Here is a 27,270-nt window from a genome sequence, read left to right on the forward strand (position 1 = left end):
GTATGGTTTTTTCCATAGCTTACCTGTACCGAGTTGCAATTCTCTGCTATTCCTGAAGTAAACCCATTTTGGTCAGATAACTGGCAGTTTTATTTTTAAGGTTAACCACTTGATATAATAAATCCCTTTCTTGTTAAGTGAGTTTGAGTTGGGTTTCTGATACTTGCAACAGAAAGGCCCTGCCTCATATGGTAACTGACCTTCGGATCTTCCGCGTACCACAACCTGGCTTGGGTCCTGGGACTCCTCTGCAACTGCCCTTGCCATTCACCATTGATTGACTTCCTGGTCTAAATCTGATGGACCCTTTTCAATTTTTACCTTCCTGGATCTATTTATTGAGTTCCATGCTATTTATGATTTTTTTCTTGAAATTCTCCTCCACTGACTTTTAAGAGACACTGGCTTTTTGTTGTTGTTGTTGTTTTTGTGGTTGTTCCTACTCTCTTGTTTCTCCGTATATCCTTAATTTATTTTCTAGACCAGTGCTTTTCTCTAAAATGATTTGCTCCCAGTGTTACGCTCTTGACCTTCCTATTGTCCTTGCAAGACAACTTCTCCCGGGGTGACAATATTCACATTGGGAGCTTTAGGATCTTTATCTTTAGACTCTTGACTTCTAGACTCATATATTCCCTGCCAACTGGAGGTCTCCTCTCAACTTGCTTCAGACACCCTCAAAATCTCAAATCCAATCTTGTCATTTATCCATCCAAATATCCTTTTCTTCTTTTGTTCCAATCAGAGTGACTGGTACCATATTTCTTTGTTAGAAATCTGAGTTTTGTTGCTGGCACTTCCTCTTCTTTACTCTTTCATCAAATTCTGTCAATTATATTTCACAAATATTTCTCAGACCTGTAGCTGTGTATCTTACTGCTTTTGCCTTAGTTTGGTCCAGGACTATGTTGGCATCGCATGATTCCAGGAGCACCCAGGTAATTTCATGGTGAATGGAGTCATGATGGTAATGGCCCTGATTTAGGCCCTCCTAACTTCTCACTTGGTTTTCTGCTGCTTTCTAGTGTTCTCCTCACCTTGAGACTCATTTCTCTTTAACCCTTTCTCCAAGTGGGGCAAAAGACATCTTCTTCTTCTTTTTTTAAATTTTATTTATTTGAGAGAGAGAGAACAGGCATTTGTGAGCACAAAAGCTGGGGGAGGGGGAGAAGGAGAGAGAGCGAATCTTAAGCAGACTCCACATGAAGCATAGAGATGGAAGTGGGGCTCAATCCTAGGGCCCTGATATCATGACCAGAGCCTAAATCAAGAGTCTAGCACTTAACTGGCTGAGCCACCAAGGTGCCCAGCGAAGGATTTCTTCTAAATCCAAATGAGTGTATATTAATTTTCTACTAGAGATTTCACCCTTGCCTTATTTTTCTACCTTAATCTTTTACCAGTTCAACTTTATTTCTGTGCTTTTGTCTTACCAAATATTTGGACTTTCCCAAGTGTGCCATGCTTTCTTCTGCTCCATGCATTTGCATATATGCCCTGGGTGGTTTGAAAATACATCTTCTATTTTGCTAACTTATTTATCTACCTTCCAGATTCAGTCTAGGACTAATGTCCCAGACCATCCCAGTTTGAGTTGGTAAACTTTCCTATCTATGTCTTATTATCACACCTACATTTATCTCTATAACGGCATACACCACACCCTGTTGAAATATGTACTTACTTATCAATCTTGTCCATTAGATGCAAATTTCTTGAGGGGAGATACTTCATGTTATTTATCTGAGTTATTTATGTCACTTGGTTCATATTAAATGCTCAATAATTTTAAGAAAATAGTAAAAAGTAAAATAATTTTTGGCATCTGGCATTCAACCAGTCCAGTCACCATAGGTCTATATGTCACACATTTTGTCTCTATGACAAAACCCATAAAATTTAAAGATAAAAATATGAACAAAGTTAAAATTTAGAGTAATATTTAGGTATAACCTTAAAGTAGATGAGATATTCTTTTTTTTTTTTTTTTAAGATTTTGTTTATTTACTCATGAGAGACACACAGAGGGAGAGGCAGAGACACAGGCGGAGGGAGAAGCAGGCTCCATGCAGGGAGCCTGACGTGGGATCCGATCCTGGGTCTCCAGGATCAGGCCCTGGGCTGAAAGACGGTGCTAAACCACTGAGCCACCCAGGCTGCCCAGATGAGATATTCTTAAACATAGCATGCAACCCAGAGCTCATAAAAGAGGAAGATAAGTGAAAAAGATAAATATATTTGGCTACATAGCAATTCAACATTTTTGCATGGCAAAGGACAGCATAAACAAAGTCAAAGACAAATGATAGATTTGGAGCAAATATGTGCAACACATATGATTGATTATATAATGAACTTCTATAAATCAATTCCTCCAAAACTGCAAAAAGTTCAATAGCATAATGGAAAAAATATGAAGTAAAAAAATTCATAGAAGCATATAATGTAAGTGACCAATAAACATGAAAATATACTAATTCCTATTGGTAAAGAAAATTCTAATTTAAGTAAATATGCAATAGCATTATTAACGTACCCCATAATCTTCACCTTCTCTCCTAAATAAAAAGGAATCTGAAACTAACAGCCTGGCTTCTACCTTTTGTACTTTTCTCTATGCTCAAAACTATGTGCAAAGTATGACTACAAATACATAGAATTTCCTTGTTGATTTTTTTTAGCCATAATGATTTATTCAGAATTTCATATTATCTTTTTTACTGAAGTATTGTTGATGTATAATATTATATTAGTTTCAGTGTATAACATAGTGATTCAACATTTGTAAACATTACTAAATGATCACCACAATAAGTCTAATCTGTCACCATACAAAGTTATTACAATATTATTGACTATCTTCCCTTTGATATGTACTTCATATCCCTGTGATTTATTTATTTTATAACTGGAAATCTGTACCTCTTAATTCCCTTCACCTATTTCACCCACCTCCCTACCTCCTCACATCTGGCAACCACCAGTTTGCCTCTGTATTTGAGTCTGTTTCTGTTTTGTTTTGTTTGTTTGTTTTTTGGATTCTATGTGTAAGTGAAATCATACAGTATCTTTCTCTGTATGATATTTGTTTTTGTAAAAATGGCATGCATTTCTCTGCAACTTATTGTCTCACTCGATAATATATAAGGAACATCCATTCAGGTAAATAATATATACATGATTCATTATTTTGATAATCTACATAATAATATATTGAATGGATATCCTATAATATATTCAACTTTTCATTAATTTATTGGACAGAGAAAAGTAAGCAGTATACAAAAAATAAGAATTAGATTGGTATTAGGGGAGCCTGGGTGGCTTAATTGGTTGAGCTACTGACTCTTGATTTCAGCTGAGGTCATGATCTTGAGATCCTGAGATTGGGCAGCATCTGGCTCCACACATAATAAGGAGTCTGCTTGTCTCTCTCCCTCTGATCCTCCCCCCTTACTCTCTCTCTCTTTCTTTCTCAAATAAATGGATAAGCAAAACGTTTTTACAAAATAAAAACACATTAAAAAAAAAGACTTTCAACTATTCATATCTGTCTCCTAGAAATTCTATTTATCTGTCTTTAGCCTAAAGATTTAATTAGGTAGAGAAGCAAAATATTGTCAACTAAGGTAAACACAGAATTATATGTAATAAGGGAAAACTAAAAAAATAAATCAATAACAGAGAAATTGTTAAATTAATTGTAGATGATTTATAAGATGACACAAGCATTTCCTAAAAATAATATTTTTAAAGACTATGCAAGAACCATGAAGACTGCTCAGGGTACAATATTAATGGTAAAAACAAAACCAAACCAAAATACCCACAGGTTTTATGGTAAAATACTTTGTAGCCTGGAAGTTTGTTATTGTAATATCTACCTATATTTAGTTATAAAACTATACAAACCATCACAGAACACCAGGATCAACAACCAACTTACAAAAACTAGATATTCAAGGTGTTGGAAAAGTTCATTGCATGTGAAGTGACATTGGTGCTTCTGCCGAGAACAAGAGGGCTCATTTCAGTGAAGGCATTTTGTTCTGTTAATCTTTCAACCCCCTGGAATTGCATACCAATGTTCTGGATGTGGTGCTACAGCACTCAGAAGTGTCTCACTCACTGTCTCGAAGGAATTTAATATACAATGTCAGAAATACAGATGAGTGTGTTACCAACTAAAATAGGTCATCATAGTCCTTACAAACATGCACTGAATGAAATGCAGAATCACAGTTGTGCTGGTGTCTTGAACACCAAGTGACACTCTTGATGTGGAACCAACATAACTTCTAAAATCTTCCCATGAGTTACCATTATCTTCCCTTAATTTTATACTCATTTCCACTCAGGATCTCCCACTATCATATGGTCATATTATGCTAATAACCTCCATTTTGGCTTCCTTTCCTACTTCCACCCAAAGACAAGGCCTCTGTGTATGATGGAGCCAGCGTAGACAGATTCAGGGGATCGGCCTATACTGGTACCTGGGATATGTTTGTGTGTATCCATTTGTGGGAACCAAAAATCTGTTCTGATGCTTAAATGACTCAGCAAGAAGACTCAGAGGTGGAGTAGGGAGGGGAGGCTGAGTCAAGGGGAATGTTCTGGAGAAGGATGAAGGATAGAAGGGAAAGGTTGAACCCAACCTTTTTTTCCCCTTAGGCAAAGAACTTTATTAACCTTGTTTCAAGCTTTATTCTCAGGCTTCTTCAGCTTAATTAGCTGCAAAGAATGAATTGTGTATAAGCAAAAACTGAAAAGAGCTGCAGTGTCCAAGTGGCTTGGCTTAAAAATACTGGAGATCTAAGTTTTAACAGATCCATAAACAAAATTTTAAAAAGCAATCATAATATAAAATGGCAGCTCCCGATAACTTCCTCAAGTTTTATCTTCTTCAGGAGTTGACTCAATCCAGTTTGCTTCATTCTTGGAAGCTTCATCTGAATTCTCCACAAGGTCTGGAACTTTATCATCAAACTCTCCGGTAGTAAGTGGTGCTTCTCCATCCATGGATTGTGTGGGCAGAGCCTCAGCCAGACTCCTTCAACTAGTCAGACTGGGCACCAAGTTGGTTTCAGATCCTAGGTAGCATTTCTGTCACCTGCTTTGTCTCAGCAGGGCCTGTGATGGTGAAGGTGTTTGCTGCCAAGGATCTACACTATAGGGCTGCTAACATGGACCACTGCTCCTTGGTTTGTGAGCATATTCACTTCTTCCATACTGGAGATGTTGTTTCCCCCTATTGTTTCAGTTTTTTATGGAGAACTGAAGTTTCTTATCATCTGCTGCAGGCATTCAATGAACCACCTTCTTTCAGGGAGTAGCTCCTTTCCCACCAGTGTGCCCTTGTGCTTGGAATTTTGAGTTTCTCCTGGTTCATGATGGTTTCTTTCATCCTGTTGGAGTAGAAATAGGGTCACACGAGGAACTCGGATTGGCACTCAGGAGGTCTCAGGAGGACCAGCTGAGATGCAGGGGACACACGTGACCTGAACCCAACTTTTAAATATCTGTGCCTATGGGAGATAGCATATGAGAATCTACAGAGGGGAATTGCTGCTGCCACAAACCTCTCCTCCAATAAATCAGAGAAAGGTCATTGGGACCCACATCTCAGGTTAAGGTTCTGTCCTGTTCAAAAGGGCATCTTTTCTCTTAGGGAACATGGGTGCAAATATCTTGCTGGGGTTGGGACTCTACAGATAGTAATCTTCCTTTGCCTAGCTCACTCCCTGCCTGCAAGATGTGGGGATGGTGCTGGGAGACCCTAAGGGTGAGTGACTTATACTGATCACCACCATGTGTGAGTGACCAGACCATGGCCAGGCAGTGTGTATGTGTGTGTGTGTGTGCGTGTGTGTGTGTGTGTGTGTGTGTGTGTGTGAGTGTGTATGTACACTTTTCCAAGGCCTCGGTTCTGGCTCTGAGTTGTTATTCTTTGAGTACTAGGTCTTTATCAGAAAAAATTCTTTCATCCTCCTTGTTTGTTTTGTTTTTTTATTCCTAAGGATAAAAGGCCAAATCCCTAGTCCAAGCTAGCCATTGCCTGAGGCACTTCTGGGCCAGCTACTCTTCATTTTCAGAAGCCCCTGGCTTTCCTCTACTTAGAACACAAATTCATAAGGTTTCCATAGGCTTTCATAAATAAGGATTCTGCTGTGAGGGAGAGAAAGCTTAGGGAACTCCTTCTAGAGTTCTACTGACAACTGTCTAGGAAGGTTTCCGCAACAGATCTAAGAACAGCCCAGTTTTCAAACAATTCACCCAATTGTTTTTAGAGTGCAATTTATTCAAAGGTACCAAATTTTATTTTATTTTATTTTTTTAAGTTAAAAAAAGATTTTATTTATTTATTCATGAGAGACACACACACACACAGAGAGAGAGAGAGAGAGAGAGAGGCAGAAACACAGGCAGAGGGAGAAGCAGGTTCCCTGTGGAGACTAGATCCTGGCCGAAGGCAGGCGCTAAACCGCTGAGTCACCCAGGGATCCCAAAGGCACCAAATTTTAAAAACAGATTTTACTACTGTAACTTTAATGTGTTACCATTTGAAGATTAGTCTTTCAAAGTCATCTGCAGTGTTATAGGACATTTTTTTTTTAAAGACAAGATTTTTGTCTTTAAAATAAGCAATGCTTAATCTTAAAAAAAGACTAGTCCTCAAAATAAAATAAGATGAAAATTGAGAGGGAGACAAGCCATAAAAGACGTTGAACTCTAGAAAACAGACTGAAGTTTACTGGAAGGGAGGTGGGTGGAGCAGAGGGATAACTGGGTGATGGACATTAAGGAGGGCACTTGATGTAATGAGCACTGGGTGTTACATGCAACTGATGAATCACTAAATACTACCTCTGACACTAATTTTTAAAAAAGATTAGTTTTCATAAAATTCCTTATTTAAAAAAAACAATATTTTCCTTAGAAAATTTGTAAGAGAAGAAAAGTAGAAAATCAAAGGAAAAGAAACACTTGAAGAAAATTAGTTTTGATGTTTTGGTAAATTTCATTTCAACTCTACTGTTGATTTGCTTTCTAATTTCAATAATTTCTGCCTTTCTCTTTTTTATGTCCCTCTCTCTACTTTGACTTTATTAGCTATTCTTTTAAAACTAGCTTCTTGGGTTGAAAACACACTTCTATAATTTTCAGTCTTTCTTAAATGCTTTCTGATTATTCTATATAAAATTGTATATCTGTGTGTTTTTTCTGAGTATTGCTTTGAATGTATCCAATACACTGAAAAAGTTCTGGCTTATTCTTATTGTTCGTCTCTAAATATTCACAATTTGTGTTTGAATTTCCTTTTTAAGAAGTTGTAATGAGAGTATTTTGACAAATAAATATGTTATATAATTAATCTGTAGTTTTGTTGTCCAATACAGTAGCCACTAGCCACATGTGGCTAATGAAATATGGTTAGTCCAAATTGAGACAGGCTTTCCGTGTAGAATATGCTCCAGTTTTGAAGACTCAGTATGAAAAAGTATTATTTTAATATTGATTACATATTTAAATGGTAATATTTTGGATATATCTGATTAAATAAAACGCATTAAATTTCACCTGCTTCTGTTTTTTAATGTAGCTACCAGAAAAATGTAAATGGCGTCCGTGTTTTCATTTGTGGATCACACTATATTTTTATCTAATCTCATTGATCTATAGCCTTTTTTTTTTTCATTTGAACTGTTAATTTCAGAGATATGTGTTTTATTCATCTGCTAAGATTGGGATTTGACAACTTTGAAACTACACTGCTAGTCCCAAAAGATTCATAACATTATTTTTGGTGAGTGTGCATTCTATCAATATAAAAAAAAAACTATACTTATTTGTCCTTTTTTAATGCTTTTGGCCTTGAATTCTATTTTTCTCTGATTTTTTAAAAAGATTTTATTTATTTATTCATGAGAGACACAGAGAGAAAGAGAGGCAGAGACATAGGCAGAGGGAGAAGCAGGCTCCATGCTGGGAGCCAGCTCAGTCCTGGGTCTCCAGGATCATGCCCTGGGCTGAAGGCGGCACTAAACCGGTGAGCCACCCAGGCTGCCCTGTTTTTCTCTGATTTTAACATTTCCACATTTGCTTTCTTTTGGTTAGCATTTTACATAGTATTTTTCTCTATTCCTTTATTTTTAAACATCCTGCTTATTTTGTTTTAGATATATCTTTTATAAACTGCATACAATTATTTTTTAAAATATAGTTTGAAAGGCTCTTCTCTTAAATATATTAATTCAATTCATTTGCCTTTGTTGTGATATTAACATATTACAACTGGTTCCTGAACACTTTTTTTCTGTTTCTGATTACAGAGGCACTGTTCTTTCTTTCCTGACTTCTGATTTATTGGATGAGTGGCCTTCATTTTTCTCATCCTTACTCTCATTGGGTTTGACACCTTTGTTTGCCCTTGACTGCCTGGCAGAAGGACAGAGAAGTCGTCCTTCCAGTGCAGCGTCTGCATAGTCACCCTGACCACTGCCCCCTCCTGGTACCTCCTGCTTTCTGACTCAGAGCACCATGACCTGTCCCACATTTGACAGAGTCCTTCCTTCCAGGACTTGGGACTATGGTTCCATCTTTTTTTTTTTTTTTTTTTTTTTTTTAAGATTTTATTTATTCATGAAAGACACAGGGGGTTGGGGAGGGCAGAGACACAGGCAGAGGGAGAAGCAGGCTCCATGCAGGGAACCTGATGCGGGACTCGATCCCGGGACTCCAGGATCACACCCTACGCCGAAGGCGGCTCTAAACCACTGAGCCACCCAGGCTGCCCTATGGTTCCATCTTTTAAGATATCTCCTCATTCCTCACAAACTCTAGTTCGTCAAGAACACCACTTCACATATACATGTGCTGCCACTGATTCTGTTAACTTTAAAAATAAAACTGTCAGTTGTTTTATCAGCAACAATGGGTTTATTCTGGAACCTCAGAGAATTGCAATCTGGAACATGCAAGCTACTGCAAAACCAAAGGCAAGTCAGGAGAACAAAAGAGAGGAATTCTGTTTTATAGAGGAAAGGGGGGAGTTGGAAGCAGCTTGGAGTATCATGGCTTCTCAAGGCTGAGTTGTGACTGTCTTTCATTGGCTGGGCTGTTGCTAGGGTGAAGAAAATCTTTCTTCACCTATTAGGGTTATAAAGTAGTATATAGACTTGCAGGGTAAATCCCTTCATGTTGGGGTCTGTAATTGACAGTGAGTGATAGGGCTGACAGTACCCCCTTTCTTGCCTCCATTTTAATGAGGTTTCCTTTTATTAATTTTCCCAGTTTTTTTTTCTGTCTTTTTTCTCTTAGTCTTTTTCACAGTATCTACTGATTTAGCGTGGAGAGACAAGCAGAAGTATGGCTTAATTTATCATTTTCATCTCACTATGATATATTTACTTTCTGCTTTTTTCTATATGTATTTTTTATCTTAATATAATTATAGTCCAATACTTGCATACATATTTTGTGTCTTGATTTTCCACTTAGCATTTTAAGTTTTTTCCCCATACTATTATACATATTTTAAAACTTCATTTTAGGGTCATCCAGGTGGCTCACTCAGTTAACTGGCTGGCTCAGTTTCAGTTCAGGTCATAATCTCAGGGTTGTGGGATTGAGCCCCCTTTCAGGCTTTGTGCTTAGAATGGAGTCTGCTTGAGATTCTCCCTCTCTCTCTGCCCCTCCCCCCATTCACTCAGGCATGTGCATGCTCTCTCTCTCTAAAATTAATAAACAAATAAATAAAAAATATATATTTAAAACCTTCATTTTAAATGTCTGAATAACATCCCATCAAGAAAAAATATCCAGTATTTCCCTGTTTTTAGGAATTTAGGTTATTTTCATTTTTCTGCTGTGAAAGAATGATAAAGTTACCAGCTATATTTTATATTTTGAATTGTAGTCTTGGGTGGGATGTTGAGGTTCTTATAACTGTGAGCAAAGAGTTTATGTCATTCCAGATTTACTCTAATTTTAACAATTAGACAATATATGTGTGTGCTTAGAGCATACAGGTTTCTCTGTGCTATTGCAGTTCTCTTAAATCATATGTCACTGAACACCAGGAGACTAGAGCAACTCTTCAATAGGCATAGGTCTAATAGTGAAAGTGATTGTAGGGGAAAGGAGGGAAAATGAGTGGGAAAAATTAGAGAGGGTGACAAAACATGAGAGACTCCTAACTGGGAAACGAACAAGGGATAATGGAAGGGGAGGTGGGCAGGTGGGACAGGGTGACTGGGTGACGGGCACTGAGGGGGGCACTTGATGGGATGAGCACTGGGTGTTTTACTATATGTAGGCAAATTGAACCTCAATAAAAAATATTTTAAAAAATAGGCATAGATCTGAATTTAGGATGTAGTATTCTATCTATGTGCATGCCCATGTATACTGGTAGAGTATTCTCTGTTTCAAAACTCTCAGAAAGGGGATCCCTGGGTGGCGCAGCAGTTTAGCGCCTGCCTTTGGCCCAGGGCGCAATCCTGGAGACCCGGGATCAAATCCCACGTCGGGCTCTCGGTGCATGGAGCCTGCTTTTCCCTCTGCCTATGTCTCTGCCTCTCTCTCTCTCTCTCTGTGTGTGACTATCATAAATAAAATAAAAATTAAAAATAAAAATAAACCCAAAACTCTCAAAAAGGGAGTTACAGCAAAGCTGACCACACTTTCTGGACCACAACAGGAAAACATCTCATATATTGTCCTGGTCTGACAAATGTTCTATATTTGTACTATTCAGTAAGATAGTCATTAATCAGTGACTATCAAATCACTAGTGGCTAGCGTGAATTGAGAACTGCTATAAGTGTAAAATACACATTTTTCAGATCTCTAAAAAAAAAATACACATTGGATTTCAAAGACTTGGTATGAAGAAAAGTAAAATGTATCATTCATAACTTTTTACATTGATTGCTTGTTGAAATGATAATATGTGGCTCACATGATAAAGTTCCCCTGGACAGCATTGTACTATCTCATGCCATTTTGGATCAGGGATGTATGAAACCATGGATACAGCTATTTCCTACCTTGTCTTGCTTTAACACTTTATTATTAATTCCCTGAGCCTCTTAGTCCATACAGTCTATGTTACCGGCCATCAGCAGCAGCTCTTCTGTTAGACTTTAACTTGAGCATTTGAGAATTTGAGAATCTAAGGATTGTGATTTCCCTCCTGCTCTTGACTTCTTAGCATTCCTGCTTGCTGAAGGTCGGTGCAGAAAGTTAGTGGGTACTAATGTTAGGTGCTCAGGAGCATTCTTAAGTTTTTTCCCTTAGGCAAACAAGTTTGAAATAACTTAGAAATTAAGAGCTTTTGATTAAAAGTGCACACATACATAAAGCTCTTGTGTAGGAACATATAACTGCCAAGTTTTTAAGAAAAAAAAAAATCACCTGCTCTGGCTGATGTTCTAAGGATCACTCAGACTCCCACGTTGAGAAGAGACTTTAGGCAGGCCAGGATGGAAGCAGGGAGAGAGCTGGCAGTGGCTCCCACTAGGTGGTAGCAGCACAGGTGGTGACAATAATACACTTTGACATATAGAAACATTCATTCACTCATTCATTCAAATATTTATCCAGTACTTACTGGGTGTCAGTCTCTGTTCTCAGCACTTGAGATACATCAGTGAACAAAACAAAGATCAGTGCTCTCTCGGAGTTTACTTTATAGCAGGTGATATGGACAATAAACAGGAGATATTATAAATAAGTAAATTAAAGTATATCGGGAAGCATAGTATGGTGGAACAGAAAAGATAAAGCAGTTAAAGAGGTGTCCAGAGTGCTGGAAGCTGAGGGGAAGTAGCGAGTGGCCAGATTTGGTTTCATTGGGAAGTAACATTTAAGCAAAGACTTGCAGAGGGGTGGGTGATAAGTGTGCAGATATCTGGGGGAACAGTCAATGCAGAAGTCTTAAGGCGGGAGTGTGTTCTGTGTATTTGATGACCACAAGACCGGTGTGGCTGGGAGGATAGTAGCAGTGAGGTCAGAGAAATAAGGGGGCAGTACAGATCATTTAGAACCTTCTAGAACATGGTAAGCATGTTCATGGTAAGGGTTTGAACTTTGCTGTGTTGTTAATGTTTGTTCACATGTTGAAATTAATATGTTGAAATGAATCACAAGTTGATGGTATTAGGAGATGGGGCCTTTGGGAGGTGTTCAGGCCATGAGGGTAGGTAGAGCCTTCACAAATGAGATTAGTGCCTTCATGAAAGAAGCCTGAGAAAGCTCCCATACCCCTTCTTCCATGTGAGGTTATAGCAAGAAGAAGCTATGAACCAGCAAACCAGCCCTTACCAGACCCCATATTTGTCAGCACCTTGATCTTGGACTTCCTAGCCTCCAGATGGTGAGAAATAAATTTTTTTTGTTTAGAAGCCAGTAGTCAATGGTAATTTTGTTTCAGCAGTTTAAGTGGACTAGGAAAGGCTTCTACTCTGAACAATAAAAACTGCTAAGTTTTTAAGAAAAAAAAATCACCTGCTCTGGCTGATGTGTCTAAGGATCACTCAGACCCCCATGTTGAGAAGAGACTGTAGGCAGGCCAGGATGGAAGCAGGGAGAGAGCTGGCAGTGGCTCCCACTAGGTGGTAGCAGCACAGGTGGTGACAATATTACACTTTGACATATAGAAAGGGACGGAATCAATAGGATTTCTTGACAGAGTGGGTGTAAGGTATGAGACAGAGAGGCTGGGGACATCCTTGACTGTCACCATACAAGAAATGCTGAGCCAGAACCACGTGGGTTGGCCACTCTTGAATTCCTGATCCACAGAAACTCTGAGATAATAAATGATTGTTGTCGAAGTCACCAAATATCAGAATATTTTGTTATGTGGCAATTAGATAACTAATACAGTCTCCAGAACAAACTCTTCCCGTTTCTCCCAAACCTATTCCAATGCAGCCTTCTCTACCTCAGATGATGGTAATTTCTTTTCTTTTCTTTTTTTAAGATTTTATTTATCTATTCATGAGAGACACACAGAGAGAGGCAGAGACACAGGCAGAGGAAGAAGCAGGCTCCCTGCAGGAAGCCTGATGTGGGACTAGATCCTGGGACTCCAGGATCATGCCCTGGGCCTAAGGGAGGAACTTAACAACTGAGCCACCTAGGGATCCCAAGATGATGATAACTTCATCCTTCCAATTGCCCAGACTTCAGACTTTGGAGTCATTTTTTTTTTTTTAAGATTTATTTATTTATTTGAGAGAGAGTGAAAGAGAACGTGTTCCATTTTCAGATAATGAACTTATTACACTATAAGTATAACTCTCCACTTGCACAGTGTTCTCAAGAGTGCTGTAGAAGACTGGGACAGAGCATCAAGAAGGCAATTAAAAGACAAAGATAGAGAAGACATCTCTGTATAAAAGATGGACAATAGAAGAAGAGTGATTAGCCACTTCTATTAACTGAGACCTAAAATAAATTTTGAGTATGATGATTTGTCATTTATCACACTGAAGGAGATTTGCACTTCCCTGACAAGGATCATGCCTTAGTCTGTTTGAGTTGTTGTAACAAAATACCATAAACTGGGCTGATTAAAAACAGCAGAAATTTATTTCTCACCATCCTGGGGGCCCCAAGTCTAAGATCAGGGTGCCAGCACGGTTGGACATCAGTAAGGGCCTGCCTCCAGATTGCAGACTGCTGGTGTCTTATATCCTCAGAGGGCAGAGAGGGGAAGCAAGCTCTGCCGTGACTCTTATAAAGGCACCGATCCCATTCTTGAAAGCTCTACCCTTAGGACCTCATCTAATCCTAATTACCTCCCAAAGCACTACATCCTAATCCCATCACGCTGGGGGTAGGTTTCAAGATATGGCTTGTGGGGTAAACAAACATTCAGCCCACAGCACTCACCCCTCTGTTCAGCACTCATTCCACAACTGAATGGTGCATGGAGGGCCCCACAGCCCTCTCCACCAAAACACATCCTCCTCTTGCCTCAAACCTCTTGTTGCACACGGCCTTTCCTACCCTCTGTTCCTGGGAGGCCATGCTCAGTCCCTACATCAGACAGTTGGACATCTGACTACTTATTGTCATATTGTCATTAATCATTTCCTGTGGATCATTTTCCAAAATGAGACCATGCATGTCCCAAGAGCAGAGAGGAGCCTTACACGATCTCTTCCCCAGGTACTACTCATTGAATTGCACAGACTAAGGGCTGGGCATGTGCCTGGCTTAGTAAGAGGGAGGAGTGAAAGGTTCAAAAGAGTATATGCTTCTTTAAACAAATAAAAGTTTAAGTAGATTTTAGAAATATCAATCAACCCTTTTAATGACTTTTTATAATTATTTCCTTTTATAGATTGTTTTACACCCACATGTTCTACCGGTCGAAAGTTAGTGACTTCTTAGGGTAATGGGGATAGAAAAATCATTTGTGGGGTTTCAGGAAAGGTCAATCCAAGGATTCCACTGTCAGGAGTGAGAGGAAGTATTGAACCTGAATTCTGACTGGCCCCAGGCTGAGCCAGAGCTCCTCCCCTTATGGCTTTGAGAGCTTGAGCAAGTTAGCAGACTTCTCTGACCCTCAGTAGCCTCATCTTTGAAATGAGAGTAATAATAACAGTGTCTGCCTCACAAGAGCAAGTGGAAGATGACAAAGACAATGCACATGGAGTGCTTAGTGTGGTCTCTTCCAAGGAAACACTCAATAGAAGGAAGATATCATCATCCTTGTTACTATTTTTCAATCTTCTCCAGAAGGCAAGGGATGCTGGAAGTAGAGGAGGCAGAGCCAGGGTTGCATTAGAAGGGAGACTTATTTTGAGATGAGGCTGTCAGAAGCGTAGCAAACTCCCAGTTGGGATATTGGAGCAGATGGGCCTAAGCTGTTTCAACAGCATGGCCTGGGGTTAACTAGGGGAGAGGGCTGCAGGGTTCCCTGGAGCACCCCTGGAAAAGTCTCCAAGCCAGAGGGGAGCTTTTGGACTTTGTCTACAGCTGGATGAGCACCATCTGAGAGGAGGGGATAATGTGGCCCATGAGGCCCATAAAGAAGACACATGTGGCGTCTGGAGTAAGGTGAGGACTGTGGGGAGAGGAGGCTGCCATAAACTGAGGAGAAAATAAAGACTAGGGGCCATGGTGGTGGCTGCACCATATAAAAGGAGGGGAGCAACTAGACATAAACAGAAACAAGGGACATGGTCAGGTAATGGACGGAGGAGGCAAGGAATGGAGAAGTGAGCTCTGCTCCTTGCATGAGACTTTGGTGATTTTTGTTTGTTTGTTTGTTTGTTTGTTTGTTTGAGCAGTCCCCATACCCAGCATGGAGCCCAGCCCAACAGGGGGCTGAACTCACAACCCTGAAGTCAAGACGTGAGCTGAGATCAAGAGTTGAAATCTTAACCCACCGAGCCACACAGTGCTCCTGACTTTGGTGATCTTCTAAATAAGAACAACTTTGGTGTGACCATGCTTGCTCTGATGATGGAGTGGCCCACTGAGAGATGGGAAGCTGGTCTGAGGAATGGGTTGAGGACAACTCTGCATATTCCCTGTGAGACTGAGTGATGTTGGGATATCCATTGGAGATACCACAGAGACACTGTAATGAACCCATGTTGACATGGGTTCCACCATGCCAATCGTCTCCCTAGTGTTGGGTTCAGCAAGAGGGAGGCCTGACATGTGACCACCATGCTTGGGACTGTGTCATGGACTTTAGGCATTTCTTTGCTCCTTGGCCCCTCTCTCAGTTACAATGCACAGCAGCAGGGCAGACAGAAGAGGTACACTGTCTGATAAAGTGGTTGTGATCACTGGGCCCACAGAGGGGTGAGTAAATGGGAATCCCTGGCTGGCGCATACCAAAGGGTATAGTATCCCCATCACAGAATGGGCTGTGCCACCAATTCCCTTTTCCCACATTCTATCCAACCCCTCATCCTGTTATCCAGCTTTGGTAATTATTATCTTTCTAAGGGTGAGCTTCTTTCATTAAACTCTCCTATTTCCCAGGAGCAAAGTAAGAAAGTGGAAAGAGCAGGTACTTTGGACTCAGAGCTGGATTTGAATATGGGCTCCACATTTATTTACTTGGGCAGATTTGGAGGTTGGGACACTGGGGAATGTATTGAGATCAGGTTCCCGGGGGAGAGATGGAGGGGCTTCACCATTGCCCAGGTGACTGGCCAGGACGAGGCCCAGGTGGTGGTCAGCAGCTGGAAGCAGCAGAATATGGACTGGGCAGTGGCAGTGCTGCAGGGGGAGGGGCTGAGTGTGACGGGCACTGTGCCATGTGGGGAAGGCTGAGGACCGGGAGCGGCTGGTGGGCACCATGAAGAGCCCAAAGGGTTGGGTTGAGATGAGAGCACATAGACCCAGCCCAAGGGAGGAGCGCTCTAAGTTAAAATGCTCCTCTCCTTAACATATTTTTGGATATTTACTATGTGCCAGGCATGTACTAACACCCTGTCACATTAGTATGTGAGGCACTCGATGTTGTTATAACAGCTCTATGGTGGGAAGCAGCCCCGGAGAGGTTAAGTGGTAGGGATAATTTTGAACCAAGGTCTGCCTGACTCCCAAACCCATATTCCTAGCCACAACTGTAGCTCTCCATCTGGGGGGCCCTGTGGGGAACTGGAAGCCCAGTGAAACTGAGAGAATACCCAGGACAGGGGCAAATCTGTGTGCTGGAACAAGGGAGATGCCAGGCTGGGGAGCCTGTCGTGGTCACTGTGGGAGTGGGAACCATCCACATATGTTTTCCTGAGAAGAGAGTCCAGGTATATGGGGCTTGGAGAGTGAAGATTTTCAGAAATGAGGGAGGAGCGAAGAAGAGGGGTCTATCTGCCTAGAAGTACAGAGGTGAAGAGGAGAGAGCCCAGCAGGGCTAGGAGCACTGCGCTCCAGTCAAGCGCAGGGTTGTAATGTAGGCACTGCCCATTTTTCTCTCACAGTAAGTTTTAGGGTGAGAGAAGTCATAATGGTGCCCTAGTGAAGTGCTGGGGAAGTGCTGCTCGGTGTTCCAGGACCTATCTGGCAGGGAGCCTTCCCAGATGACTGTGGAGGGAAGGAGAAGGTTTGACTCCTCCTCATCCTCTGTGCTGCCTCTGCCTCACCCAGGCCCTAGAGGACTGTGGGGATGTCGACTTCTTGTGCGCAACGTGGAGGTCAGCTCCCTGGTGGAGAGCACTCTGGGGCCATGAGCGGATGTGGGAGAAAGAGGCCTGGGGAGCACGGAGCTATGAGATTCCCCCTTTCTTCCATCTCTACTCACACACCTGCATGTGTTCCCAGCTGCCACCCATGTACCTTCAAGCCACAGCCCCTGGTTCCACTGGGTGGAACGCACGTGGGTCAGTCTACCCAAGTGGCCAGTGGTACTGCAGACCTCTTCTACTCCAGCCTGACTCCAAGGCCCAGATTTGAGTGGACACCACCTGCTCTGGGCCAGAGCTTCCCTGCTGGCTCAGGTTTCTGAGGCTGTCCCAGTCTGGACTTACTGGCACCCACTCTGATCCCATCAGTCTGGCTGTCCCATGCCTCACCTGTCCAGCTGAGAGGAGGGACAGCTGAGAGGAGGAACCGCATCCAGACTTGCTGCCCCAGCTGGAATCCGCCAAACATTCTAGGGACTCCTGTAGCCCTGGCCACCTGCCCCTGCTGTCCTGAAAGTCCCTGTGAGAGGAGCTGGCCGAGTCCTGACCCACCCCCTCTATCGACCCTGCCAGCAGAGATGAGTCTGAGGTCAGGTGAGCCATTCCCTCCTACTGGAGTCTTCTTCCGTTGACCAGCCCCTGCTGTCGGTCCTTACAGACCCTGCCCCACTTTCTCTGTCCAGTTCTCACATTTGCTGGCTTTCCTGGCTTAGCTCCTTGCTCACCTTCCCCAGCCCAGTCTCCAGCTTCTATACGACAGTTAAATTTCAGCATCACCCCTGAACAGTGCCCCACACAGAGCTGGTATTTACACAGTGTGAATTCTCACTCTCCTTATGAAAGCAGACACTAATATGCCAGCTTTCCTCACGTCCTCTCCTGATACTGTTTTCACTGCTGTGCTTTACTGGAGACTGATGTGCCCCGTGGAGAATCTATGCAGCAAATGACAGTGAAGGGGTTCTTCAGCTAAGTATTGGGCAAAGCAGGACCTTCAGGCTCCTTATCTTCCACTCCGGGGCTTCCACAGCAAGAGCAGTGTCCACCCCCAGCACCCCTCCAAAGCCACTCCAGCTTGTGGGACTGCAGGCCAGTAGAGGTACCAGAGTACCTTACAGCTCCCCTCTGCCCCTGCTCTGATTTCAGATCCCAGACATGAAGGTGAAGGTCCTGCTGCTGAGCCAGTGGCTGCCCTCCATGGAGAAGAGGAGGTAAGGGCAGGGAGAGCCTGGGGAGTTGGGGTGACTGCCTCATTCTCCCCTACACCAACGGGACACTTGGAGAAGGGGCGCCTGAGTGAAGTAGCCCAAGGACAGAAGGTAGGAGTGCGCCCTGGATGCCAGACCTGTCTCCTGTCACTTCCTGAATGATATTCTCAGGCTACTTGGCAGGGTGGAGGGGGCGGGGTGCGAGGTGGGGGATGTGGCCAACACAGTGAAACACAGTGAAAGGGAATATTAGGAAGTATTGTGAGGATGGATTCCAAACCCTTCCAAAGCCTCTGACGGGCTTTGTCCTTGAGACTGGCAGAGGCAGCTGCAAGAGACAGGGGCCTCATGGTATAACTCAGAGGGCTGAACCCCTGCAAAGATGGCAAGAGAAAGCCCCTCAGTTCCTCCCCGGCTCCCCAGCTTCCTCCCCGGCTCCCCAGCTTCCTCCCCCCGTTTTGCTTTTCATCTTCTCTTGTGTCAGTCAACAACCAGTTACTGCTCCTGCTCTAGATTTAGATTTTGAACTCAGGTGACTCTTAATGCACTTCCCTTCTATGGGAATGGCCTTCCCCGAGTCGGCTCTGACCTTGTACTGCGGGCTCCGTGCTCCCGGGAGATCTAGGAGACATCTAGCTGCTGGTGGGTCTCTGCCCATGGGACTGGTTCCATCAGTCCTGGGCTTTGCCAGCAGGGGAGCCTGTGGCAGCCCCCACCCGCATCCAACCTACTCGGAGCCCCTGGGCACTGGCTGTGCTCTCCCTTCTCTCCTCATGCCTCTGTTCTGCCTCACCAGCACTTGGAAGGAAGCCCGTTTTCTAGAAGCATCTGGCTTCTCGGTTGTGCCTGCCTTCCACCTTGTCACACCTGTCTGTCTCCTCTCAGGGAAGGCTCGGAGGTTCTGGTTGCCAATGCTGCTGTCTGTGGCCCCCAGACAGCGAGCAGGGAGCAGTGGCACAGGCGGTGTCCGGATGCCCTGGTGTAGGGGAAGTGAGTATTGATCCTGTGTGACAATAAAATTCAAACGCACGGCACTAAACACCATCCTGTCCATATTTACAATTATGCTCATTGCCTCTGTCTCCTTTGGTGCCCACAACCCCAAGGCGACTGCAGATGATTATAAGATTGTTCACTTTACAAGGGCATGGAATCCAGGGCCAAGTCGGGGCTGAAATCCAGTCCGTGCTCTGCTTGCCAAACCTGAAGGAAGAGAGGTTTTCACCAAGTCAGGCTTCCATGGGGCTGTATCAACTCACTGGGGAGTTCTTTTTAAAATTCACACCAGGGGGAACATTTTAAAAATAAAGTAATTAAAAATAAATAAAATAAGATAAGATAAGATAAAATAAAATAAAATAAAATAAAATAATAAAATAAAATAAAATAAAATAAAATAAAATAAAATAAAATAAAATAAAATAAAATAAAATAAAATAAAATTCACACCAGGGGGCAGCACAGGCTCTCAGTGTCCCTAAGGGACACTCCTGTGTCTAGAGCAGAGAGTCAACACTCCATGTGCCAGGGGAGGAAATTGAGACCAGTTCATTGTGTAGTGTTGGCCAGTTCATGGTACAGCAGGGATCCAGGCTCAGGGTGTTTCTGTCCCTGCCAACCTGGCATGGAAGCTCCTCTCTCTGGGTCAAGCGAGCACAAGCAAACCTGGCCTCTGCCTGCCTGACTTTTCTTTAAGCCCAGGCGTCCTCTAACGCCTGCTCAGATTTTGTTCCCTGGTACTTCCCAGGGCCAGAGGGAGAGATGCTTCTGGTGGGGGGTTGAGGAGTTGGGGGGAGGGTGGACAGGAGGAAGCCTGTCCATCCTCTGCAACTCAGGAGGGCTGGCTGGAGGCCCTCCTCCTACCTGCAGTGCACTTTTCCTGATTCATCTTCCTTCCTAGATGCTGCAGCCTACACTACCAGCAAAGCTGCTCTGTTACTTACCAAGTCCTTAGCTGCGGAGCTCACACCAAAGGGCACCCAGGTGAGCGGCTTGTGCCAGGACTCTGGCCTCACGGTGAGGATGGAGTAGCTCCCAGGCCACCCACCCTGTGTGTCTTCCAGCCCAGCCACACTCCCTGAGACACACACGTTCAGGCTGCTCACTCTGAGACCCAGGCCTGCAGATGCTGAGACCAGCCACTTCTCACTTGTCTGTACAGAATCACACACCTGCTAAGGGCAACCTCTCTTTTTGCCCCTTCACATCCTATCTAGTACTGATGCTTTGAATTTTTTCACGTTGAAGGTAATCTGCTTTGCAAAATTCTTTTAAAAATCTCTATGGATGGCACTGGAAGGTGGTCTCCCTAGAGCCCGTGTGACTGCATCCTTGTCCATTGGCCCTTCCTCTTATTGTGTCTGGGGCTGCACAGCCCAGGAGCTGGGATTTGGAGGGCAAGAATGGCCCTTCAATATCTCTTGAGGGGCCTGGGAGATGGAATCCAGGGACGGAGGATATGCTGAGCCTCCAGCCAAGTTAGCAAGGCAAGAGGTCAGAATTTATTAATGTATGGGCCAAGACCTCAGTCCTGTCCTTCCATGGGTGCAGGACAGCCAGAGGACCATAGGGACTTTGCCTTTCCTCAGCTTTCCAGGCAGCAACTACATTATTGGGAGAACATTGTGGTGGCTGGCTTCTCCTTGAGGCTCTGATGTCCCCCACCAGGACCTGAAGCTCTCACTCTGGGTATAGTGACATTTTGCCCTGGGAACCAAATGATGATTGTATAGAACAAAGTCCAGGCTTCTAGAAGGTGTCATAGCACCAGGCACTAGTTGACAAACAGAATTCCGAGAGAGCTCTAGCAAAGGGCATGATAGGTTATAGGACAGAGTTGCTACTGAGCAGTTACTGAGTTGAAATCTATTTGATCTTTTCTTTTTTTTTGCTGGCCACAAACTTGTTTTGAAACTCTTAACCGGGCACCTGAGTGGTTTAGTTGGTTGAGCATCTGCTTTCAGCTCAGGTCATGATCCCGGAGTTTCACGACTGAGTCCCTGCTTAGTAGGAGTCTGCTTCTTCCTCTACCCCTCACCCCACTTGTGCTCTCTCTCTCTCAGATAAATAAATAAAATCTTAAATAAAAAAAAAAAAAGAAAGAAACTCTTAACCTTGGCTTCTTATGAGGCTGGCACATACAAGTAGCTGCTTTCCCTACAAATGTCATCCCTGTGGTCCATCTTACTTCAGTGTCCCCATCTTCTGGGGGTCCTTCCTCCATGTTTGTCACCAGCACTTGAACATCCTGAGAAGCAGGAGAAGAGAGGGAGTTTTTGGCCTTAGGAGATGGGGGGTGGGCGGGTAAACATCATGCCCGATGGTCCAGGAACTTGGCCAAGAGCTTGTCCCTCGGAAAGCTGGTGGCTCTACGAGGAGATTCATCCAGTTGTCTCCCTCCCCACTTCCCCACCTGGGAGCCATAGAAATAAGCCTGGAGTAGGAAGCGGCCATCTGCCTGTTGAGAGTCCCTTTCTGCCACTCTCTTTACCTCTCTGGGCCTCCGGGACCTCAGGCGTCACATAAGGGGCTGGACTGATGAACCTCCCCACACTCTCTTCCCTGGCTTCCTGTGAGACTCACTCAGTGTTTCCTGACCTTCTAACTTCTAGGTCACAGTGGTCTCAGTTCTGGCTCCAGCTCAGACCGCACGCCCCCCCCCCCCCCCAACCTCAGCACACATAGGATATGCCCTTCCAGTCCAGTCGCTGTGACACTCCAGCTCTTGTCCTCCTCGTCCCCTGAGCTGGCACCAGCACTCCACCACTTCACATCAATGCCACACCATGAACCTTCCTTCCTTCCTTCCCTCACACCCCTCCGATGGCCGGCCCAGGCCCTCAGGTCCCTTACTGTTCTCCCCAATGGCTTTCGAAAACTGCCACCATTCCCCACAGCTTCATTTCTGTTCACTCTAAGCAATGGCCTCATTGTGTACTTCACAGAGAGAACAGTGACAATAAGATGCTATGCATCGACTTCCCCACTCTGTCCAAGGTGTGCCGTCATTTGCTATGGTTCTTTTCTGGAAGGCATTGGTGAAATAGGCATAACTCTCCTCTCCAGGGGAGCCCTTCCATATCTCCGGGGATCCCGCCCTCTCCCACTCCGCTGGGCCCCTGCTTCTGCGAACCATCTTCTCCCATCTCTGCAGCTGTAAAGACGATGCAAAAGCATCCAATAAACAAAACTCAGACTTTCATATCTCTATCTTATATGGATATCCTATAGGATATCCTATATCCTACATCCTATCCAACATGCTATGTTGGCTCCCTCCTTCCCGTAGTAGTTCCTCTCTCCTGTGCCTCTCAGGGTTTTTGTTTTGTTTTGTTTTGTTTTTTATCATTATCAGTGCACATGCTAAGGTTTTATTTTCCTGCCTTTTTGACATTTAGGAATTTACTGTGTAGATCTTTGTTACTTTCCACATACTCAGATACTCAGGAAGCTTTTCCAGAGTTCTTTCCTAGTCATGGCCTCCATCTAGCCCCCACACCTGTTGTCTCTAATTTTTTTTTTGTTTTCTCTATGTCTCAGAAATTGGCCTTTTCTGCCCTAGCTCTACAATGTGGCCACTATCCTGGGTTCCATTGCCCATCCAATTGCCTATTCTATCCTTATCCTACCATTTTGGTTCTGCTCCAAGGAAATTTTTCCTAGGTCTCTGGGGAGAGGAGGACATGATATCTGCTGTGGATTTCCCCTGTGGTTCTGGAAACAAACTAGTGTCCATAGATGTTGCTTTCCAGATGAGCTTCTAAGACATGCTCATGATCCTTCTTAAGAGAATGTAAATTGTGCCATCTCTTAGGCAGCTCACAAAGGAAATGGGTAGGCTCCCTCTGCCTGACATTTTAGGGCCTCAGAGGTCCATCCCAGGGCTTCAACTAGACAAAGAGGTTTCATCTCCTTTCTTCTAGTTGGTATCTCAAGGCTCATGAAAGGGCAGTCTGTATCCCATGGTCCTGGCCATGAAGCATTTGGTCACCATGGTTATGAGTCATGCCTGGAAATGAGAAGTGGGAAATCCCACACCCATCTGGGGAGCATCAGAATTTGCAATATTAGAATCTCTTTAGTAAGGACTCCAAAATATGGATTGGGACTTCCAAATTATCTATATGTCTATGCACAGAAAACAGGGTCATAACAAAAGTTACAAATCATTATTTCTTTGGCTTTGCCCCATCAGCTCCCAAGATGCTCCGTGGGCCTCACAGACTTTTGCAAGAGGGACCTTTCTCATCTTTTCTATACATTCTTGCTTCTGCTCATAGAAGAGGACACTTTGTACAGTAGCTCAGCCCTTTCAAAAGTGCTGGTGAGGAAACATCTACTCTTTGCTCCACTGCCTTATTTACCTCTCCCTGTAGTCTAAGGAATAGCTAAACTGATCAGTACACATTACTGATGGCAGCTTACACAAGCAAGGCAGTATGCCCTGTCTCCTTCCCTTGGGCCACCTGCACTTAGACATGGCAGGTTCCAGTATGTTTCTAGTCTCTAGCAGGCAGGGCTTGCTTCTGCTCTATTCATCCAAGTCTCTGCTCTGGGAAAAAAGATGCTTTATCTGAAACTTGCTGAGTACATCAGGCCAACTCTACTCTGCCAGTTACCTTCCATTTAGAGAAGAGGTGATAGCAAGACTTGTTCTCCAAATCAACACTAACAGTGGGAAGGTGACCTTGGCTTTGCTCCTGGCTGTCTCCTTCCATATAATTCTCAGGAGCTTAGAACCCACTAGGGAAGGAGGCATGTGACTACCTTCTTCTGTGACTATCTTGTGTTAGGAAACATTCTTTTCTGCTCCATTTTGACATGGTGAGAACTCTTGGCTCTGCCAAGCCTGTCCAAAGATGAAACTCCTGCTGGTGCCACCACTGCTTGTGACCACAGATATTGGCACAGATGTGAAGTATGCATGTCTGAGCTAAGTGTGCTACATCTCATTTGCTGCCAAAATCTTTCATGCCATCTTTTATTTCTGCAAAAGCCAAAGGCCTTGGCTTCCCTTGCCATAGGGACAGCAGACACCAGCTCTTGGAGCTCTTGGGAGGGCTTCTGTTCTCACACACAGCACTTTTATTTATTTGTTTGTTTGTTTATTATCACATTACTTTAAAATTTATATAACTTCATTTTTGTAATTCTCTTAAGTGCTCAGGACTCTTTGGAGTTAGACTGGAGGAAAGTTAATGACAGTGACATGGAGGATCACTGGGAAGTCAAGATTCTTCTAAGACTGCTTGTTTAACCGGACATAATCATTGCTTTTTAGACAATGATGGGTAAGTCTGCTTCCTTTAGGCTGGCCTTCTTGCTTTTCCAGAATTATACAGAAATCTGAATGTCTCATTGTTTTTAACACAAGATATCCCAGCTGTATCTTGATTTTTCTGCCCTGTAAGGTAGCACATGGAGATGCTATGGTTGTTGGAATAAAATAGAATAAAATGCAATGAGTTGCAAAGATATTGCACAGCCACATGTGAATACATGGTACTGAGCAGAGTAAGAAGCAGAGTGAAATCCATATCACAGTATCATTTATATAATAAAAAAGTATGCACAAAAAGTGACGATACAGATTTTAATAAGAACGTATACAAATCAAGAGCTATAAATTGAGTCTATTAGAATGGAATCCTTTGAGGAGAGGGAAATGGGAGTGGAGGTTGGGGAGTAAAATAAATAAATAAATAAATAAATAAATAAATAACCCTGAAGTCAGGAAAATGAATGTTAACCTTCTCTTCTCATGATTTTTTAAAAAAGATTTTATTTATTTATTCATGAGAGACAGAGAGACAAAGAGAGGGAGCCTGATGTGGGACTCGATCTCGGGTCTCCAGGATCAGGGCATGGGCCAAAGGCAGGCATTAAACCACTGAGCCACCTAGGGATCCCTCTTCTCATGATTTAAAAAACCTGGGTCCTGAGACTGGATGGTACAGTCAAGTGAGGTCCCAAACAGTGGAACCATAGAACTTATAACTCCTCCCCTCAGTCTCTCAGGAAGGAATGATCTCGCTGCTTGGCTATGGGGCCACTGAAAGTAAAGGGTGGACATGCAGAATTATGAAGCGAGAGGAGACAGACTGCTCCACAAGAGGAAGGCAGGGAGCTGCTGGGGAAATACAAGTGAATCTCTAGGAGTTGGTAAAAGTTTGTGGGGCAGGGAGGTGGAGAAGAGAGAAAGAGAGTGAGAGAGAGTCACCTTCAGTTGGATGTATGTGAGAAAATACTGATATGTAGAACTTGAAGTTTCCTGGGGCCCAGAGAGCGAGCGTATTTGCAAAAGGAGCCCAGGAGCATTCTGGGAGGAGAACAGCAAGACCCACATTCCTTCTTGATGGGTTTAAAGTCAGGGTTACCCAGGACAACTAGACCAACGCCCAATACAGCTTCTAGCATGTAATATTGGAGAACATATTCATGATCTCCTGGTAGGGAAAGATTTCTTTAATGGAGTAGAAGAATACCAGCCATACAGAAAAGACTAATACACTTTAGTACACTAAAAGTAAGAACTTCTTTTTATCAAAAACACTAATAAGAGGGTAAAAAAGCAAGCCACTGAGTGGTGGAAAGTACAAGCAACAAAAAAACTCAAAAGAAAATGGGCAAAAGACTCAAACACTTTACAAATTGGGATTTCCAAATGACCCACAAGGATATGAAATGGGGCTCAGCCACATTGAATTTCAAGAAAATTCAAATAAAAAAACACAATGACATAAAAGTTAGACAAAAAACTGACAATATCAAGCATTGGCAACCAGAGTGCAAAATCATACCTGGGCCAATTTAAATTAATGCCACCACCATGGAAAACTGTATGGCATTGTCCCCCAAATTTGAGCATTCCTTATGGAACATCAATTCCACTTCAGGTACGTAAACAACAGAAACATGGGCAGTTGTATAGCTTCAGTCCTAAACTGAAACAACCCTGTGTCCATCAATTGTAGAATGTATACACCAATGGTTTAGCCATACAATGGCATACTCCACAGATATGAAAAGAAATGAAATGGATATGAACTGTACCTGAACAAGGAAAGAACATATAGTAATGTGGACTCTGTATTTTCTCAAATGTAATACTGAGTGAAATTAGCCAGTCACAAAAGAGTACATATTGTGTGACTCCATGTATGTGAATTTAAAAGAAAAGATGCAAAACTAAACCATAGTGTTTAGGAATGCATTTAGTGCTTAGATGGTAGAAATATGGCTCAGTCGGTTAAGTGACCGACTCTTGATTTTGGCTCAGGTCATGCTCTCAGGGCCCTGAGATCAAGCCACTCGTTGGGCTCTGCACTGGGCATGGAACCTACTTAAGAGTCTCTCCCTCGGTCTCCCTCTGTCCCTCCTCCCCTACCCCTGCCTGCTCTCTCTCAAAAGAAAAAAAAAGGAAAAAAAAGATGTTAGAAATATAAAGAGAAGCAAGGCAGTGACTGCTCTTGCAGTCAGAATATTGAGGGAATGGTAATGGAAAAAAGGTGTATAGTGTTTAAGAGGGAAGTTTCAAGGGCTTTTGGGGTGCTGGCAATGTCTGTTTATTGGCTTAAGTAGTAGCTATATGAGTACCGATCTTCATTATCCATTGTGCTTGCTGCATATTTTTGTTTAGTGCTCTCCTTTGTATGTGTTCTCTAATTTATAATTTAAAAGTTAAAAAGTTACTTTACCTTAATAGCAAAGGAAATGCAGATGCTTGGAGTGGACCTGCTTACAAAATTCTGGTACTTGTAGTTTTTTAGTTTTTTCTTCTTGTGGATTGGTAGGCAAAAGTGGTGCCACTTTATTCTTTGGTATTGCATTTGGAGTCACTTTTCTCTCCTCCATCTTTTCTATTGGGGCTTTTTAGCATCCATTTGCAGCTAGGAAATCTGTCT

At 43.1% G+C, this 27,270-nt stretch overlaps 1 long non-coding RNA gene across 1 annotated transcript; it reads right to left on the reverse strand.

Moving 5' to 3' along the window:
- Positions 1 to 1,974: 1,974 nt before the first annotated feature.
- On the reverse strand, positions 1,975 to 27,270 carry LOC140599339 (uncharacterized). The gene is made up of 2 exons (XR_012002098.1): positions 27,064 to 27,270; positions 1,975 to 5,408 (listed from the first exon to the last, which is right to left on the reverse strand). It is a non-coding gene; the product is annotated as an uncharacterized lncRNA (long non-coding RNA).

Source organism: Vulpes vulpes, chromosome 6, assembly GCF_048418805.1.
Source record: "Vulpes vulpes isolate BD-2025 chromosome 6, VulVul3, whole genome shotgun sequence".
NCBI classification, from domain to species: domain Eukaryota; kingdom Metazoa; phylum Chordata; class Mammalia; order Carnivora; family Canidae; genus Vulpes; species Vulpes vulpes.